The sequence below is a fragment of the Pongo abelii genome, chromosome 12 (genome assembly GCF_028885655.2).
Source record: "Pongo abelii isolate AG06213 chromosome 12, NHGRI_mPonAbe1-v2.0_pri, whole genome shotgun sequence".
In the NCBI taxonomy this organism is placed as follows: Eukaryota; Metazoa; Chordata; class Mammalia; order Primates; family Hominidae; genus Pongo; species Pongo abelii.
Window position 1 is genome coordinate 25,628,112 of NC_071997.2, and position 18,175 is coordinate 25,646,286.

Below are 18,175 nucleotides of genomic sequence, written 5' to 3' on the forward strand. Positions count from 1 at the left end.
GGGCTTCATAGTACATAGAATACCTTCAGCATACAGGGTGACAAAGTCTTTCCCTCAAAAGCCAGAAGTTCAGAAACCTGTAACCGAGTCATCCACGGGACCTTACCAGTAAGTGTGGGCTGAAGAGAGAGACACTGGCTTTAACCTCAGATAAAAGGTATTCCATTCTCACTGCCTTGTAGCCTCTCATACTCAGAAAGGAAGGTGAGGCTAGGTCCTGACTATTCATTCTTCCAGACTGTGAAAGCTTTTGATGCTGACTCAGAGAAATGTCGTCTGCTTACTAAAATCTAACGTCTATTAACATTCTGCTGCAAAAGAGATAGGCCTTGTCTTGTCACAGTCCTCTCAACCTGTGCCCATATGTTCCACTCCTCTGGCCCTTACTGAACCGTGATGCCTGCCAGAATCACTCTGAAATTCTTCTGCCCCTGTCAGTCTTCTGGCCCAGTTCTCGGAACACAGGTCCCTGTCTATCTGCTTTCCAATGATCTGTCCATGCCCTTCAAATTCACAACATAAGAAAAGTTGATCATGAAAATATCCCAGAATGGGAAATACACGTTCCCTGTTTTGTCTGAGACCAGCAATGCAGATGCAGGATTCTAGGGGAGGAGGAGAAAGCAAAAGTTGATGCCCTTGAAACTGCTCAGTCACATCCTTGTGACATCTAAAAGGGTAAAAGGTATTCAGGGTTAAATAATTGGAACAGAAAGAGGACAGTCAAGTTCAGGCATATACGGAGAAAGAGAGCTTCTATCAGAGCCTGACACCAAGTAAAACTCTTTCTTTAATGGAATGCACCCATAAATGTGTCAGAAAAATAACCCTTGGTGAGGAAAAGCAAAGTTGTAGAGAACAAGGGATAAAGAAGACAACAAGCAACATTTCCTGCCTATTTCAAAATAATTCTTGAGTGCTTACATTTCCTGGAATTGCCATGAGGCTACTGTGTATTATCACCCACTGTGAAAAGGTCAGCTGAGAGTAATATGGTATCATGGTTAAGAGCAATGTCTTGAAGCTAAATTGCCTGGGTTTGATTCCCCAACTCACTGCTCATAAGCCTCATTCCCAGAACAAAGTGCCTTTCTCAAAGCCTTGTGCATGGATGTGGGGTGTATGGGTGTGTTAGGCATATTTTTATATAATATAGTATTTGTATATTCACAGTAATTGTGTGTGTGTGTATTTGTGTGTGTGTGTGTATATATATATATAAATATATATATGTGCTGGGATTATAGGTGTCAGCCAATGCGTCTGGCTTACTCTCACTTTTAATTATTGTCTTAGAAGCATGCATGATTCAATTTGTTTTTCAATTCACGAATATATCTAATGGTTAGAGATGTATTTTTTAACTTAACTGTCATGTTTTGCTGATAATGCAATTATGATATCTTTATTTCTATTCAACCCTCACATTATTTACTTCTTTTTCTTGTCTAGTTGCATTGAAAAGGACATCGAGCAAGGTGTTGAACACAAGTGATGATAACAGGGCTTATATCTCATTCCCATTCCTAAGTAGAAGCTTTCAAATTCTCTGTTAAGTATGGTACTGGCTCTAAGTTATTACGTTCTTATTAGAGAAAGTTCATGGCTATTTAAGTTTTTTTAATAGTGCTTTCAAAATTGTACATGACCATTTTATTGTATCAAATATTTACTTCCTCTTTTTACAGGAACAATAATATGTATTTCATCCTGTTCATGTGGTGAGTACTTATTTCAATTTCTGATGTTACATTAGTCAACCTTTCTAGAATAAGCTCCACTTGGAGATGATATGAATTTATCTCTCACAAGATTTGATTAGCTAGCTAACTTTTTTGAATTGTTGCACCTATATTTATTTTAGAGTCTGTTCTGCAGTTTGCATTTCTTGTAACACACTTATCAGGATCGAAGATCAAAATTATATGTTGGAGCTTGGCACAGCAGCTAGAGCCTGTCATCACAGCCCTTTGGGAGGCCAAGACAGGAGGATCACTCGAGCCTAGAAGTTTTGGGCTTCAGTGAGCTATGATCTTGCCATTGCACTATAGCCTGGGCAACAGAGAGAGAAGCTGTTTACAAAAAGTAAAAGAAAAACACAACAGAAAAGCAAAGTTACGAGTTGGGAGGTATTACTGCTTTTTTCTGTTCTCTAGAAGGGTTCATCTAAAAGTGTGTGATTTTTTTCTTAAATGTCGTAAATATTTCACTGAAAAAGATCACCGGGTTTTTCATTGGGAGAAGTTTTGTTTTTTAAATAATAGGGTAAATTTTTAGAATCTACATCATATCTTAGATTTGTCTATGATTTCTTCTGTTGGTTTTTGTCAGATATGTTTTTCAGGGAAATTTCTCATTTCATCTAAATCATTAAGTGTATGAGCATAAAAGTCGTCTTAAAATCTTCTTATTAACATATTCATTTGTGGACGACCTAAGTGTTTGCCTATTTATTTTTGATTTGAACCCCTCTTCTCCATTTTTTAATTGAGTCTTACTAAGAATTTATCAATTTAATTTATCTGTGTAAAGAGCCTACTTTTGGCAGGTGTGGTGGCTCACACCTGTAATCCCAGCACTTTGGGAGGCCGAGGTGGGTGGGTTATTTGAGGTTAGGAGTTGGAGACCAGCCCAGCCAACATGGTGAAACCCCAACTCTACTAAAAATACAAAAATCAGCCAAGCGTGATGGTGTGTGCTTGTAATCCTAGCTACTCGGGAGGCTAAGGAAGGAGAATCACTTGAACCTGGGTGGCAGAGGTTGCAAGGAGCCGAGATCGCACCACTGCACTCCAGCCTGGATGACAGAGTGAGACTCTGTCTCAAACAAAAAAAAAAAGCATACTTTTGACTTCGTTGATTTTATCTACTGTATGATTTTTAATCAATATTCTACAATTATTTTAATTTTTTTTTAGATTTTGGCATGAATTTACTTTTCTTTTTTTTCTTAAATATTATAGGTTTATTTAAAACTTAATTCTCACCTTGAGTATGCAAAATACAAACTCCACAAAATGTTCATTTTACTTTGTAGTTTACAAATATACAAAATAGACGTTTGCTTAAATTTATATTACATATTTATTAAGGCAAGGAACTATATAGAAAAACACATTTGTTCTGCTTAAGGCATACTTGGGAATAAACCATGGTACAAATTATTGCACATCTGAAACCACAGTGCATAACAGACTGTCTGCATAAAAATGCTAAAGAAGTAAACCAGGTATATTACCTGACTTAGGTCATAAATGTAGATCGGAAGACAAATATAGATTTTCCTTGTCAAAGTATGCAGCAGTTTGAAAACTTTGGCTTCCTTGTTTGGTACCTTTAGAACCAAGACTCACCAAGCACCATCATTTAGGCTATTTAAACATGTTTTCTGTACCTGAATTTCTTCCTCTGCTTCTAACATCATAATAATGGCTTTTAGAAGGTAAAGAGAATACGTGGTGATCTTTTATGCTTATATTGCATCAATACACAATTCAAGGGAATTCTGGTCTTCCCTCCCCCCAACTCACGGATATAATTTATACCCTGATATCCACAACTTCCAGTCACCCCCTTGGCATTTTGTAAGTCCAGGAATATTCAGGTTGGATTTAGAATTGGAATGATAGAAGATCCAGTCACAGACCCCATCTATTCTTTGATTTTTGTCTTTTGAATTCCTCATTTTTCCTGATTATCCACCCACAAGATGACTCAGTTGGGAACTTGACCATGATTGTAGTGCTTTCTGGCTGGGCTCCTTCCCTCATCGGGAAGACAGTGTGAAAAGTAAAAAATACTGAATTCTCTTCTGGCAGTGTGGGTCATATCCACTGTCTGGGATTTAAAAATGCCTCTTCATGTGTAAGGCAAGGTGGTCCGACCTGGAAAATGCTCGGTCGCATTTTTGGCACTGGAACGGGCGGTGCCCAGTGTGTTTACGGTAGTGCCTGGTCAGTTCATCTGAGCGGGCGAATTTCCATCCACAGCCGTCCCAGTCACAGTGGTAAGGTTTCTCACCTGTGTGGGTTCGCAGGTGTGCCTTGAGATGGGAACTCTGTGTAGGTTTTGCCGCAGCCCGCGTAATCACAAGTGTGGGTGGCGGTCCTTTTCCGGGGCCACGATCGTCTTCCCCTCTTTGGCTTGGGCTCCTCCGGCATGCACGAACCGGGTGGCATGAGCTCTTGGTAGTGGAGCGGCGGGACTTGCGGCTGCATCTGGTCGGGCAGGAAGGATGGGTAATTGGGCCCCGGGTGGGGATGGAAGCCGGGGGGAAGCGGCAGGGCAGGGTGACAGTCCCTGCTGCTCAGCACTGCCTCAAGACCCAGGGTCGGGGTAGTCCTGCTGGGGAGCTGCCGCCCCAGGGGGAGGTCGTGTGCAGCCGGCCGGTGGCCATTGCTGAGAGGGGGTCCAGCGCCCAAGTGGGTGCACGAGGAGACCGCCTCCCGCTTGATCTTGGGACACGTGCGCGGCGGCCCGCCGTTGTAGGGCGCCACCACCACCGGGTGGCTGCCGTCAGGGCTGCCTTTGCCGACGCTGATGACCGACGGGCTGCCGTACTCGCTGCCAGGGGCGCTCAGCGACGCCTTCAGCACGAACTTGCCCATCAGCCCGCCACCTGGCGGCTGCGGCTGCTGCGGCGGAATGTACACCGGGTCCAATTCTGGCCGCAGGAGCTCGGCCACGAAGCCGCCCGAGGGGCTCACGTCGTTGATGTCCGCCAGGTTGAAGGGAGCCGTCGGAGGGCGAGCGGGCTCCCTGCCATCAAGAGGCCTCCGCCCGTGCCGCCCGGCGCCACGCCCGGGTCGTTCCCGGCCCGGATCGGATAGGTGAAGCTGCAGGTGGAGGGCGCGCTGGCAGGGCCGCTGCTCGACGGGGACGACGAGGAGGAGGCTGACGCTGACGAGGACACGGTGGCGGCCACTGACTCCGGAGGATGGGTCAGCGAATTAGAGAGGATAAAGTCCAGGTCCAGGAGATCGTTGAATTCCTCGGTCTCTCTCCGAGGTAGGGGCGCCAGGTTGCTACCGCCGCAAGCGGCACCGGCTCCGCCGCTCTCCAGGTCTGTGGCCACGGTCGCCGCCGCCAGGTCATAGGGGCGGCCGGGAAGCACCGGGGGAAGTCGCTTCATGTGGGAGAGCTCCTCCCGCCAGCGGTTATTCGGGGCACCTGCTTGACGCAGTGTCTTCTCCCTTCCCGCCGGGCCAGACGCGAACGTGGAGAAAGATGGGAGCAGCGCGTCGCTGACAGCCATGTCAGACTCGCCAGGTGGCTGCCTCATTAATGTGGGGGCCCAGAAGGTCCTCGGGAGCCCGAAGCAGCTGGGGCACCCGAACCCCAAAGTCAACGAAGAGAAGAAACGAAGCCAAAACCCAAAAACCCAAATTGGCTGAGATCCTTCTTCTTTGGATTAAATATAAATTGGAAGCGTCCTTTTTAAAAAGTTCCTTTGTATACAAAAGTTCTTAGAAAAGTTGTAAACTCAAAAATAGACAATCAGCAAGGCGAGTAAGTAGGTCTGGTGGCCGGGCTGCGCTCTCTTCCCTTCAGCAGCGTCCCCCACCACTGTCGCGGTCGCCTCGAGTGCTGCCGTGGGCGCAGGGGCTGTGGCCGGGGCGGTGGGCGCAGGGGCTGTGGCCGGGGCGGCGGGCGGGCGGTGCCGCCAGGTGAGACTGGCTACCGTGGCGCGGAGCTGCGAACTGGTCGGCGGCGCAGGGCGCGGAGTCCGGAGAGTTGTGTGGAGCGCGCGCGGCCATGGGCGCGGGCCACGGGCGGGTGGGAGGGTGGGGGGCCAGATGGACGGGGAGGGTCACTCGGCGGCTCCCGGTGCCTCCGCCGCCCGCCACCGCCTCTGCTCCCCGCGCGCCCGCAGACACGTTCGTTCTCTCTGGTCGGGGAACTGCCCAATTTACTTTTCTTTATCTGGCTCTTTGGGATAGACCTTCATTTGTAAATAACAGATGAATATACTGCTATACATTTTCTTCTTAATATTGTTTTAATTAAATCTCAGAAGTTTTCTTTCTATATATCTTGAATATTATCCCATGAAAAATATATTCATTGCTTTTCTTTAATTCATGCATTTGCAGAGAAACTGTAAAGGAAAGAGAAGAAAATACTTTTTCAAACCTTTATTTTAAGTATAGCAATACATGCGCGGGTTTGTTACATGGGTAATCTTGTGTCATCAGGGTTTGTTGTATAGATTATTTTATCAACCAGGTCTCAAGCCTAGCACCCATGAGTTATTTTTCCTGATCCTCTCCGTCTTCTAACCCCCACCCTCCTATAGGCCCCAGCGTGTGTTGTTCCCCTCTATGTGTCCATATGTTCTCATCATTTAGCTCCCACTTATAAGTGAGAACATGCACTATTTGGTTTTCTGTTCCTGTGTTAGTTTGCTAAAGATAATAGCCTCCAGCTCCTTCCCTGTCCCTGCAAAAGACATGATCTAATAATTTTTTATGGCTGCATAGTGGGAATACATTTTCTAGTTACATTATAAAACAATAAGAAACAACTGAAATTAATTTTAATAAAAATTGTTAACCAAATATATCCAATATGTTTCGACATGATTAACATGACAAATATTAGTAAGATATTTTATATTGTTACTCTTTTGTTGTTTGTTTTGAGACAGGCTCTTCCTCTGTCACCCAGGCTGGCATGCAGAGATGTGCATTCCAACTAACTGCAGCCTCAACATCCTGTGCTCCAGCAATCCTGCCACCTCAGCCTCCCCAGTAGCTGGGACTACAGCTGCTTGCCACAACACCCGGGTAAATTTTTTTTGGTAATGATGAGGTTTCACAATGTTGACCAGGCTGGTCTCAAACTTCTTGAATCATGAAACGTCCCACTGCAGCCTCCCAATGGGCTGGTATTACAGGCACGATCCACTGCACTCTGCTTTCTTACTTTTCATGCTAAATTTTTGAAATTGTGCACTAGAAGATCTGAAGTAAGAGAAGTGTTAAAAAAGATGAGGCCCCCAAATTGCAAGAACCACAGAGAGTAATAAACTGTGGTCCAAAGGTAATCAGACAGATTTAAACTCATATACAGAAAAACCAATCTAAAAAGAAAGGAAACATTGATTATAAAGCAAGATTCTTGACTTGGTGATTGCAGACTTTGTGATTAGCAGTTTTCTATAATGGTAAAATTCAGGTCAGGCCATGAGAGTGGAGGCAGAGATACAATAAAGGAGAAGTTCTTTCAACCAGACCTCACAATCTAGTAGAAGTAGCAGACACACTAGTAAAGCAACAATCCCAGTACAACATGGAAACTGCCACAAATATCTATCTATTGGACATATAGAATTAAAGATCAAATCGTTTGCATGAGTCTTGAAGAATGAATGGAAATTTTCCAGGTGAATAAACAGTAAGAGTTGTCCAGGTTCAGACAAACGCCTGCATAAGGGAGAATTTTCTGTCTAAGGTGGTTTTCAATACCTGCAATTCTTGGCAGATGAGCAATGCTTTGATGGTCCAGAAAAAATCGAGGGGTGAGTTAAAAGTGTATTTGTGGAATGCAACTTTTTATAAATCCAAAAAGTAACTTTTAAAAGGAGATTGTGGATGGATTTCTGAATCACAAGTAAGGGAAACTCTGTCAGAGAGGACTTCCAACTGGACAATTTCAAATGAGGAATCCTTAGCTCATTTGAAATACCAAGGTCTTAGAAAAAGAGAACAGAGGCCATGGACTGGAGATGAGAGTTTGTGTTTTAAACAGGGTGGTCAGAAAATGCCTCAATGGAAAATTCATATTGAGACAACGTCTTGAAGAGGAAGGCAAACACAAGTGTGTGTGTGTGTGTGTGTGTGTGTGTGTTGTGTGTGTGTGTGTGTGTGTGTACTTAGAGAGAGAAAGAGGGAGAGAGAATTCTAGGTGAAGAAAACAACATGTGCAGTAATATTGAGTTTGTGTTTATTTTGAGGGCTGAGGAACCACAAAGAAGTCTATGTTTTATGTTAAAGTCAGTATTAAAGGCAATGGAAAGAAATGAGATTAGAGAGACAAAGAAGGCCAGATCATAAACGAAGCCTTATTAGCATAGGTTTTGCTTGTTGAAATGCATTGAGCTGAGCATGCTAGTCTGAGGCTATTTCACACGTGATGAATTTAAATAACTTGCCCCAAATTTCAGAAATGAAAATAATTATTTCCTTTCTAGTCAATATAGCTCTAGAGTCTAACTATTAAGCAGGAACTGTCTTACTTTTGTATAAATATGGGTTGGAAAAGAGGAATCCAATTTGTTTTTCTTCTTTATGACTATCTTAGAAAAAACACTTTATCATGAATAAAGTGAATATATTTGGGTAGATACATCTATGTTGGTTGATCTTCATGCAGAAAAGAAAAAAGAGTAAAATTTCATATAGTCTGAGAATTGGCAAGACCAAGAGTTAAAATATGGGATGTTCAAGAGACAAAGAGGAATCAGTGAGATTCAATAGGAGATGAGTAAATCGGTTTTGTTTTTGACTAACCCATTGTTACTGCAGGATTATGTGAATTTAAAGATAGAAGCAATCAGAGCTGAATATTGGAAGATGCCTGCATTTCTCCATGAAGAACAGCAACATCATTTGGAGATGCTTCAAAAGGAGGACAAAGACAATTTTTAGCAACTCAATAAAAGCAATGCCAGAATGGCCCATGAGAGGGAGATTTTAAAAGGAATGTATGAGGAGCTGAAGGAAATGTCCCATAAACCAGATGTGGAGCTAATCCAGGTACTGACTGACCATGGGGTATCAGGATGTGGAACATTCATGTGCACAGGTGTTTTTCCTCTTTCCTGAAATGCTTTCTTCCCTGTATTTCCACGACTTCTTTCCAGAAACACATTTCCATAACTCATGCTACTTTGTGGGTAGAGTATAGCCCCTCCAAGTGATTTTACCGGAAAAAAGTTCCCTCTTACTTTATCCACCAGCAACAAAACTTTGTGGAATGGTCAAGGTAACAGCCCTAATAAATATTCCCCATCTACAGTCAATAATATATTTTGGCTTTTTGAACATTTATAAAATAGTGAGCAGTTCATTTACATTAGGTCAATCTGGAGACATGGCAAGACTGGGAGTTTGGGGAATCTAAATATTATTTTTCATCCACTCACATTTATAATAGGGCCTAGGGAAGATGACTGGATAGGTTCTTCATAGTTACTGCAGAAGATAGACTCTCTGGACCTTTTCTCCCTTCACTTGTGTAAAGAATGTCTTCAAGATTCCGACTTCACTAGGACATTAATTCATAACAATATGAGAGACAAGGTTTTTCATTAGAGAAGAAATATAAAATGCTTTCCAGAAGGGAAAATGGCAGGAAAATAATATTTTCAGAAACTGCCTCCAGATCTCACACTGAACTTAGTGGAAGACTCATCTTGCAGAAAGCACAAACGCTTTCTTTTTTTTTTTTTACAGGTGTTTGGAGACATATTACCCAGGTGCATGTGTACCTGGATTTTAGCAGGTGTTCTTTCAGTTTCCACAAATATTAAACAGGATCTACTAAAGCGAAGGCATACATGATCAAGATATTAATATTACTTTTTCCTGGATCTACTTTCGCTCCCCCACCTTATGTAGTCATCTATTATGTTGCCATCCTCAGTGATTTTACTGGACAGATGCAAAGAAAGTATCGGAAAAAAAAAGGAGAAGAAGCAAACACCAATACATAAATGAATAAACAAAAAAAGAATGAAAGAAAACAAGCTTCTCAATTTCCAATTGTTTTATACCTCCAAATCCTGGATAGGTGAAAGATAAAGTGTTGTTTCCTGGATGGTGGGAAAGTCACCAGGGGAAGCAGCAGGAGAGAGAAGGGGAAAGTATTTTAGAAGTGAGAAAGTGTTGATGATTTGTTGTTTACATATATATATACACACACACATATATATACACACACATAGACATATATATAATCAGCTGATGTGCTGAAAAATAGATTAAACAAACTGTAAAGTGTTAGTGCCAGAAAAGCCTGGCCCTAAAGAAGAAGAGCACACTGACAGGCACCAGCAGACGCTGGCAGCCATTAATGGTACAATGACATGGAAATCAGCTGAGAGCTCTTGGAGGTGAGCCCTGCTGCTGAGACGTTTTACTGCAGGGGAACACCACCTTCCCACTCCATCCCCCTCCTGGCACACCATTTATCTGCTGAAAGCTGCTTTCACCAATCAATAAATCTTGCACTCATTCTACAAGCCCACATATGATCCGAGTTTTCTGGCACACTAAGGCAACAACCCTAGGATACAGAAAGCACTCTGTCCTTGCAAAAAGGCAGAGGGTCTAATTGAGCTGGTTAACACAAGCCATTTGTGGACAGCTAAGCTAAAAGAGCACACTGTAACACAAGCCCACTGGTGCTTTTCTTTTATAATACTATAAAATCTAAAACTTAAAGAAATGTCACTTTTATTTACTACTATACTCCAGGAAATAATAACACTTAATCGGTTAATATAATGTCTAGGACATAATGGATATGTAACAAATATTTCAATAATTAAACTTAAAAATGCATAAGAGAGATTTGAAAGCTTTGATGTTAAAGATAGGAGCATTAATTTAATGGTTTGCATTTTTTAGGATTTTAGGTTGATGTGAAAACAAATTAAATTCTAGAAGCTTATTTTTTTATTATTATTATTATACTTTAAGTTTTAGGATACATATGCACAATGTGCAGGTTAGTTACATATGTATACATGTGCCATGCTGGTGAGCTGCACCCATTAACTCGTCATTTAGCATTAGGTATATCTCCTAATGCTATACCTCTCCCCTCCCCCACCCTAAACCTCATGCATTTTTCATTTTTTTAGAAAGTTTCCTATGTTTGTTAGGATGCAGGGATTATAGAGAGTGTATTAGCACAGAAGCCTAATGTGTGGGTGTCTGATAAAGTCATGGTGGTTATTCATTATTTATTTTATTTTATATATATATATATAAATACATATATAAATATATAAATATATGTAAATATATATAAATATATAAATATATGTAAATATATGTATAAATATACATAAATATATATAAATACATATTAATATATAAATATATGAATATATAAAATATATATCAATATATAACAATATATAAATATATAGAAAAAATATATAAATATATGTATGAATATATATAAAAATATGTATAAATATATACATAAATATATATAAATATATAAATATACATAAATACATAAATATATAAATATACAAATATATATAATATACAAAATATCTACATAAATATATAAATATATAATATATAATATATATAAATATATATGAAAATATATATAAATAAACATATGAATATATACAAATATATATAAAATGTATATAAATATATAAATATATAAAATATATAAATATATATAAATATATAAATATATAAAAATATATATAAATATAAAAAACATATAAATATATAAATATGAAAATAAATATATAAATATATATAAAATATATATAAATATATATGAATATATGTAAATATATAAATAAATATGTAAATATATATAAATACATGTGAATATATAAATATATAAATATATATAAATAAGTATATAAATATATAGATGTATATAAATATATAAATATATAGAAAATATATATCTAAATATATAAATATATATCTAAAAATAAAAATATATAAAAATATATAAAAATATATATAAATATATAAAAATATAAAAAATATACAAATATATAAATATATAAATATAAAGGTACATAAATATAAATATATAAATATAAAGGTACATAAATATACATATATAAATATAAAGGTACATAAATATACATATATAAATATATAAATATATAAATATAAATAAATATATAAATATATATAAAAATATATAAATATATAAATACATACAAAAATATATATATAAATATATAAATATATAAATATACATACGTATGTACATATATACATATAAATATACATATAAATGTATATGAATATATAAATATACATAAATATATAAATGTATATAAATATATAAATATGTAAATGTATATAAATATATAAATATATAAATATAAATATATAAACATATAAATATATAAATATATGTAAATATATACAAATATATAAATAAATATATAAATATATATAAATATATAAACATATATAAATATATAAATATATATAAATATATAAATATATAAATATATATAAATATATATAAATATATAAATATATAAATATATAAATATATATAAATATATATAAATATATAAATATATAAATATATATAAATATATATAAATATATAAATATATAAATGTATATATAAATATATATAAATATCTAAATACATAAATATATAAATATATATAAATATATATAAATATATAAATACATACAAAAATATATATAAATATATAAATACATAAATATATACATAAATATATAAACATATATAAAAATATATATCTATATATAAAAATATGTATAAATATATAAAATATATATAAAAATATATATAAATATATACATATACACATATATAAATATATAAATATATACATATACATATAAATATATAAAGATATACATATATACATATATAAATATATAAATATATAAATATATACATATACATATAAATATATAAATATATACATATACATATACATATATAAAGATATACATATATACATATAAATATATAAAGATATACATATATACATATAAATATATAAATATTTAAAAATATATATAAATATATACATATATAAATATATAAATACATATAAATATATACATATACATATATAAATACATATAAATATATAGATATATAAATATATAAATATATACATATATAAATATATACAAATATAGACATAGATATATATAAATATATACATATATAAATATATACAAATATAGACATAGATAAATATATATAAATATATACAAATATAGACATATATAAACATATATAAATATATATAAATACAGACATATATAAATATATATAAATATATACATATATAAATATATACAAATATATACATATAAATATATAAATATATAGATATACATAAATATAGAAATATATACATATATAAATAAATGTATAAATATATACTATATAAATATATATAAATATATATACTATATATAAATATATAAATGTATATACTATATATAAATATATAAATATATACTTTATATAAATATAAATATAAATATATATAAATATATATACTTTATATAAATATAAATATAAATATATATATAAATATATATAAATATATATAAATATATAAATATACATAAATATAAATATATAAATATATAAATATATATAAATATAAATATATAAATATATAAATATATATAAATATAAATATATAAATATATAAATATATATAAATATAAATATATAAATATAAATATATAAGTATATATAAACATATATAAATATATATAAATATAAATATATAAGTATATATAAACATATATAAATATATATAAATATAAATATATAAGTATATATAAACATATATAAATATATAAATATACAAAAATATGTGTATAAATATATATAAAAAATGTATAAATATATAAATATAAATAAATAAATATAGATATATATAAATATACATAAAAATGTATATATATTTGGATAGAAAGATAGACCGAATTTTTAAAATGGAGACAGGGTCTCACTATGTTCCCCAAGCTGAACTCATACTCCTGGGCTCAAGGGATGCTCCTCCCTCAGCCTATGGAGTAGTCAGGAATATAGGAGCTGGCCACCATGCCTGGCAGTTTGTTTCATTTTAATTTAATTTAAGGTCATCCCCCAGGCCATAAGAGAAGGGATGGGAGGATAGAAGAACAAAGTGTAGACATATACTCCCTACTTTCTATTCTCATTTCACCATCATACAATATCCCCTTGGTTTTTGTTTTAATAATTGTTCTGCCACAGTTAATTACACATTTACTAGTGTGTTTCCACTATCAAACACACTTCTTCAGTATACTGTGGAAATTAACAAATGCTTGTTAACAGAAAAAAAACAAAACTTAAAGCTTGGTCAACATCACTGTCTTCCATACCTGGGAATGAGTGTTGCTGTGGGGCCTTGAACAAGTCTCCTCAAGGTAGGGGGCTAAACTTGACTTTCGAGGTAGGGCTTAGACACCAAACCAAATTGAGGATTAGCTAAAACAGGGACCAGGCAGAAGCAGCTTTCCAAAATACACGCCCACCAGTGTGCCATAGCAGGTTACCATTGCCATGCCAACACCCAGGAGTTTTCACCCATTCCATGGCAATGACTTGACAACCCAAATTACCCTTTCTCTAGAAATTTCTGCATAAACCCCTTAGTCACCCTTCATCACCGCATTTCAACTGTTTACACACAAACACAATTTAAAGTTTTTTATGGCTTGGCATGGCGGCTCATGCCTGTGATCCCAGCACTTTGGAAGGTAGTGGCAGGAAGATTGCTTGAGGTTTGAGACCAGCCTAGGCAATATAGCAACACCCCATCGCTACAAAATATATATGTATATATAAGCCATGCGTGGTGGCTCACACCTGTAATCTTAGCTACTCACAAGGCTGAGGTGGGAGGACCCCTTCAGTCCAGGAGTTTAAGGCTAAAATAAGCTGTGATTGCACCACAGCACTCCAGCCTGGGTGACAGAATGAGACCTCGTCTCAAAAAAAAAAAAAAAAAAAAAAAAAAAAAGTTGTACATGAATATATGTTTACAAAAATGCCTGCTTTGTTCCAGACATGGATTGTTGTGCTCTGGATATATGAAGTTCTTAATATTCTCCTTACATAAGAATAAAAGAATTAATATAAACAAATATTTTTCTGTAATAGAATTAGGAAATTTTCCCCAAAGCATGGGTAGCATAATATGATAGAAAATATTAAAGGATAATGTCAAAAAACGTAAGAAGATTAGTGTCAAGATTCACATGCTAATGAACTTTCATTATTTATATATTTGAAACAATTGTGTCTTATTTTTCTTCTATAAGGTTGATTTTGAAATTTTCAGAGGATGGCCAACATGTACCAGTGAAATAGGAAGATTCTTAGTGATAAGAAAATATAAAAAAGGACTTACAATGATGGAGACTGTCAGGAATTAAATTGACATATATATTAAGCTACTCACTAAGAATAAAATGATTTCCATCTCATTTACTGTAGAAATATACAAAACACACATTATAAAGAGGAATACAGATGATAGAGAGTGCAAATTTTTATAATAAATTGAGAAACCTATGTTAAAACAAAAAAGGAAAGAAAATATCTTGGATTATATACAAGAGATCAATTGTGACTGATATGTAAAGAATTTGTATCATCTGTAATTTATTCAGTCTCATAAAACTGAGGGTACATTTCTCTCAGATACTCAGTATCAGCGAAAACCTCTCATGGGATCAGTTAGGGCACAGGCTAGTTTACTCTAATAAAGATCCCAATTTTAAGTAAATGGGGGCTATTTTTTTTCATCTACTTATCTAAATAGAGGAGGTAATCAAAAAAATGACTATTACTTTCAACAACTGGATTTCATCTCTATTTGCAAGAAAGTGAAATTTGTTGCCATCTGCTGTTCAGCAAGAAAACTGAAAAACCATCCTGAGCAAGAGGACCTGAATGTAAGGAGATGACGTGGTGCTTTCTACAATACTTCTGTTCCCATCCTCTTCCTTCAAGCTTAGGCATGCAGCACACTGAGCTGCCAGATGTATCTGGAAATGCTGAGTACACATTAAATATTTATTTTTATTTCCTTTATTTTATTTTATTTATTTTCTATTTTTATTTTTATTTTTTGCCAGAGACAAGGTCTTGCTATGTTGCCCAGGGTGGTCTCGAAGTCATGAACTCTAATAACCCTCCTACCTCAATCACCCAAAGCTTGGGATTAGAGGCATGTGCTACTGTGTCTGGCCTTTTCTTTTTCTTTTTTTTTTTCTTTGATTTAGAAGAAAAAAATATTCAATGACAGACAGAGCAGAAGAAATACCCAGAGCTTGTGTTCAGTAAAAATCAGGTGATCCTTTACTAAAGAGTTGCTTTTAGTTCGAACTGGGAATGAGTATTCAGGAATAAGTACACTCTGCTTTTCACCACTGTCGAGGTGTCCAGTGTTTCCCCATTCAGAAACTGGCTAACTAAGGATCATATGGCAAGAAGGATCTTATGTGTCTTTTAATCTCTTAAATTGATGGCTAAATCAAGGTGATTATCCAAATTATGAAAATACTTATCAGCAATGCTTCCTTATTCTTTCTGTCTGTACTACCTAGACTGCTTAGTTAACTTTCTCTCTTCTCCTCCCACACATTTTTTTGTAGCACTTTACTAAGTAACAGGAAAACTCTATCACCTTCTGAAATTTGTGTCTCTCCAAGTGATCTCACATTGTGGAATTTTACCTTCTGGGCTTTCAACTCAATTTTCCTTTCTGTTTCCACCTAAAGTTCCTGAGCATTCTCTATCGACACTAAAATTTCCATAAGCAACAGCCATTACACTCTCAATATTACCTTGTTACCAATTTTGTTTGTCATTGATTCAAAGAAAATTTTATAGCTAATCTTATTTAGCTTAGATTTACTTGTACATACAGGTGGTATCAGCCACCAAGGACATTTAAGATATAGGTTGGTAAATTTTCTCAGCCATTAAACCAAAAATTTATTACATTCTTCTGTTTTGATAACTTCTATTATAGTTATTATCACCTGGGATGTTCCTAAATTGAGAAATAAAATTAAGGTAAGACACTGGGAACCTTGCCAGTTATATCAGAAACCTAAGATTCCTTCTCACCTCTTGAAGAGGTTATTGATCCATTTGCCTTGTCACATTTTGGGGGGCAGAAGTAAAATTCTTCATAGAAATAAAATTAAAAACTGATGTGGAAACATAGCATGTGTGTAGTTCAAACCAGAGAAGTGATATGAAATTTTAAGGAAGAGTATACAAAATGGGAAGAGATCATAGTCTATGATGAAATTCTGGGAAAGCCATAGCATAAAGGTCACATCAAGGAATATGAGCCCAGGAAGGAACTAAGATGTGTTAACCATGTAGTTAAAAAAAGAAAATTACATGTTGGGAGGCTGAGGCGGGCAGATAACTTGAGGTCAGGAGTTCGAGACAAGCCTGGCCAACATGGTGAAACCCTGTCTCTATCAAAATTATGAAAATTAGCCAGACATGGTGGTGGGCATCTGTAATCCCAGCTACTTGAGACACAGAGGCTGGAGACTTCCTTGAACCCAGAAGGTGCAGGCTGCAGTGAGCTGAGATTATGCCACTGCACTTCACCCTGGGTGCCAGAGTAAGACTCTGTCTCAAAAGAAAAGAAAAGAAAGGAAAATTATTTGTGGCAAAATCAAGCAAATGCATAATAGTAGCATACATAGAGTTCTTGTCTTGTGTTCTCCATTTAGCCAGCATAATTTAATTTATCATTTCAACTAACTATAGTTGATGATGCTGCAGACTCAGAGAGGAATGTCTACCCAGGTGTCCTCCTGTGAGCTTTCCTTTGACTCATTGTTAGTAACCAAAAATTCAAGATTATATAAAATAAAGTTACTGTTATTAGACAATAAAAATTCTACTGCCTTCAAATCAGAAAATGTTATTTCTGTTCTCAGTTCAACTCCTGATTGTGTGTGTGTATGTGTGTGTGTGTGTGTGTGTGTGTGTGTGTGATTTTGGCCAGATTTTCTCATATCTCTTTGGGTTTTCTCATTGTATATTTGAAGATATGAGAAGACAATATTTTTGCAAATTTAGCTAAGTGATCAAATTGGCTTCTATCTGTGATTCAAAAATCAGGAAATATCTCATCCAAAAATAGAGAGTTTCTATGCTGGGTATGGGACAAGAGCCAGTTTTTGTAAGGTTTCTTGAACAGGAGCAAAGAAACAAAATAATACAACAAATGAAATGGTTAACATCAGGTTACTCTTCTTCCGTAGATGAAAGAATAGAAGACTTCTTTATCATGCTGGCTAAAACTGGCCTGTTTTGGCGTTTGGCTATTATGCATCCATCCTGATTTTTTACTAAGTCAGGTAAACAATGTAGTTAAAAA

The 18,175-nt window shown here is 35.5% G+C and overlaps 1 long non-coding RNA gene and 1 pseudogene across 2 annotated transcripts; one reads left to right on the forward strand and one right to left on the reverse strand.

Moving 5' to 3' along the window:
* Positions 1-1,869: 1,869 nt before the first annotated feature.
* LOC134759631 (uncharacterized) lies at positions 1,870-9,449 on the forward strand. Of its 2 annotated transcripts, none has more exons than XR_010136158.1 (3): positions 1,870-2,129; positions 6,647-6,785; positions 8,526-9,449. It is a non-coding gene; the product is annotated as an uncharacterized LOC134759631 (long non-coding RNA). The 2 variants fall into 2 exon arrangements; XR_010136159.1 differs by lacking the exon at positions 1,870-2,129 and adding an exon at positions 5,871-5,949.
* LOC129057486 (Krueppel-like factor 4) lies at positions 3,010-5,786 on the reverse strand (annotated as a pseudogene).
* Positions 9,450-18,175: the final 8,726 nt, after the last annotated feature.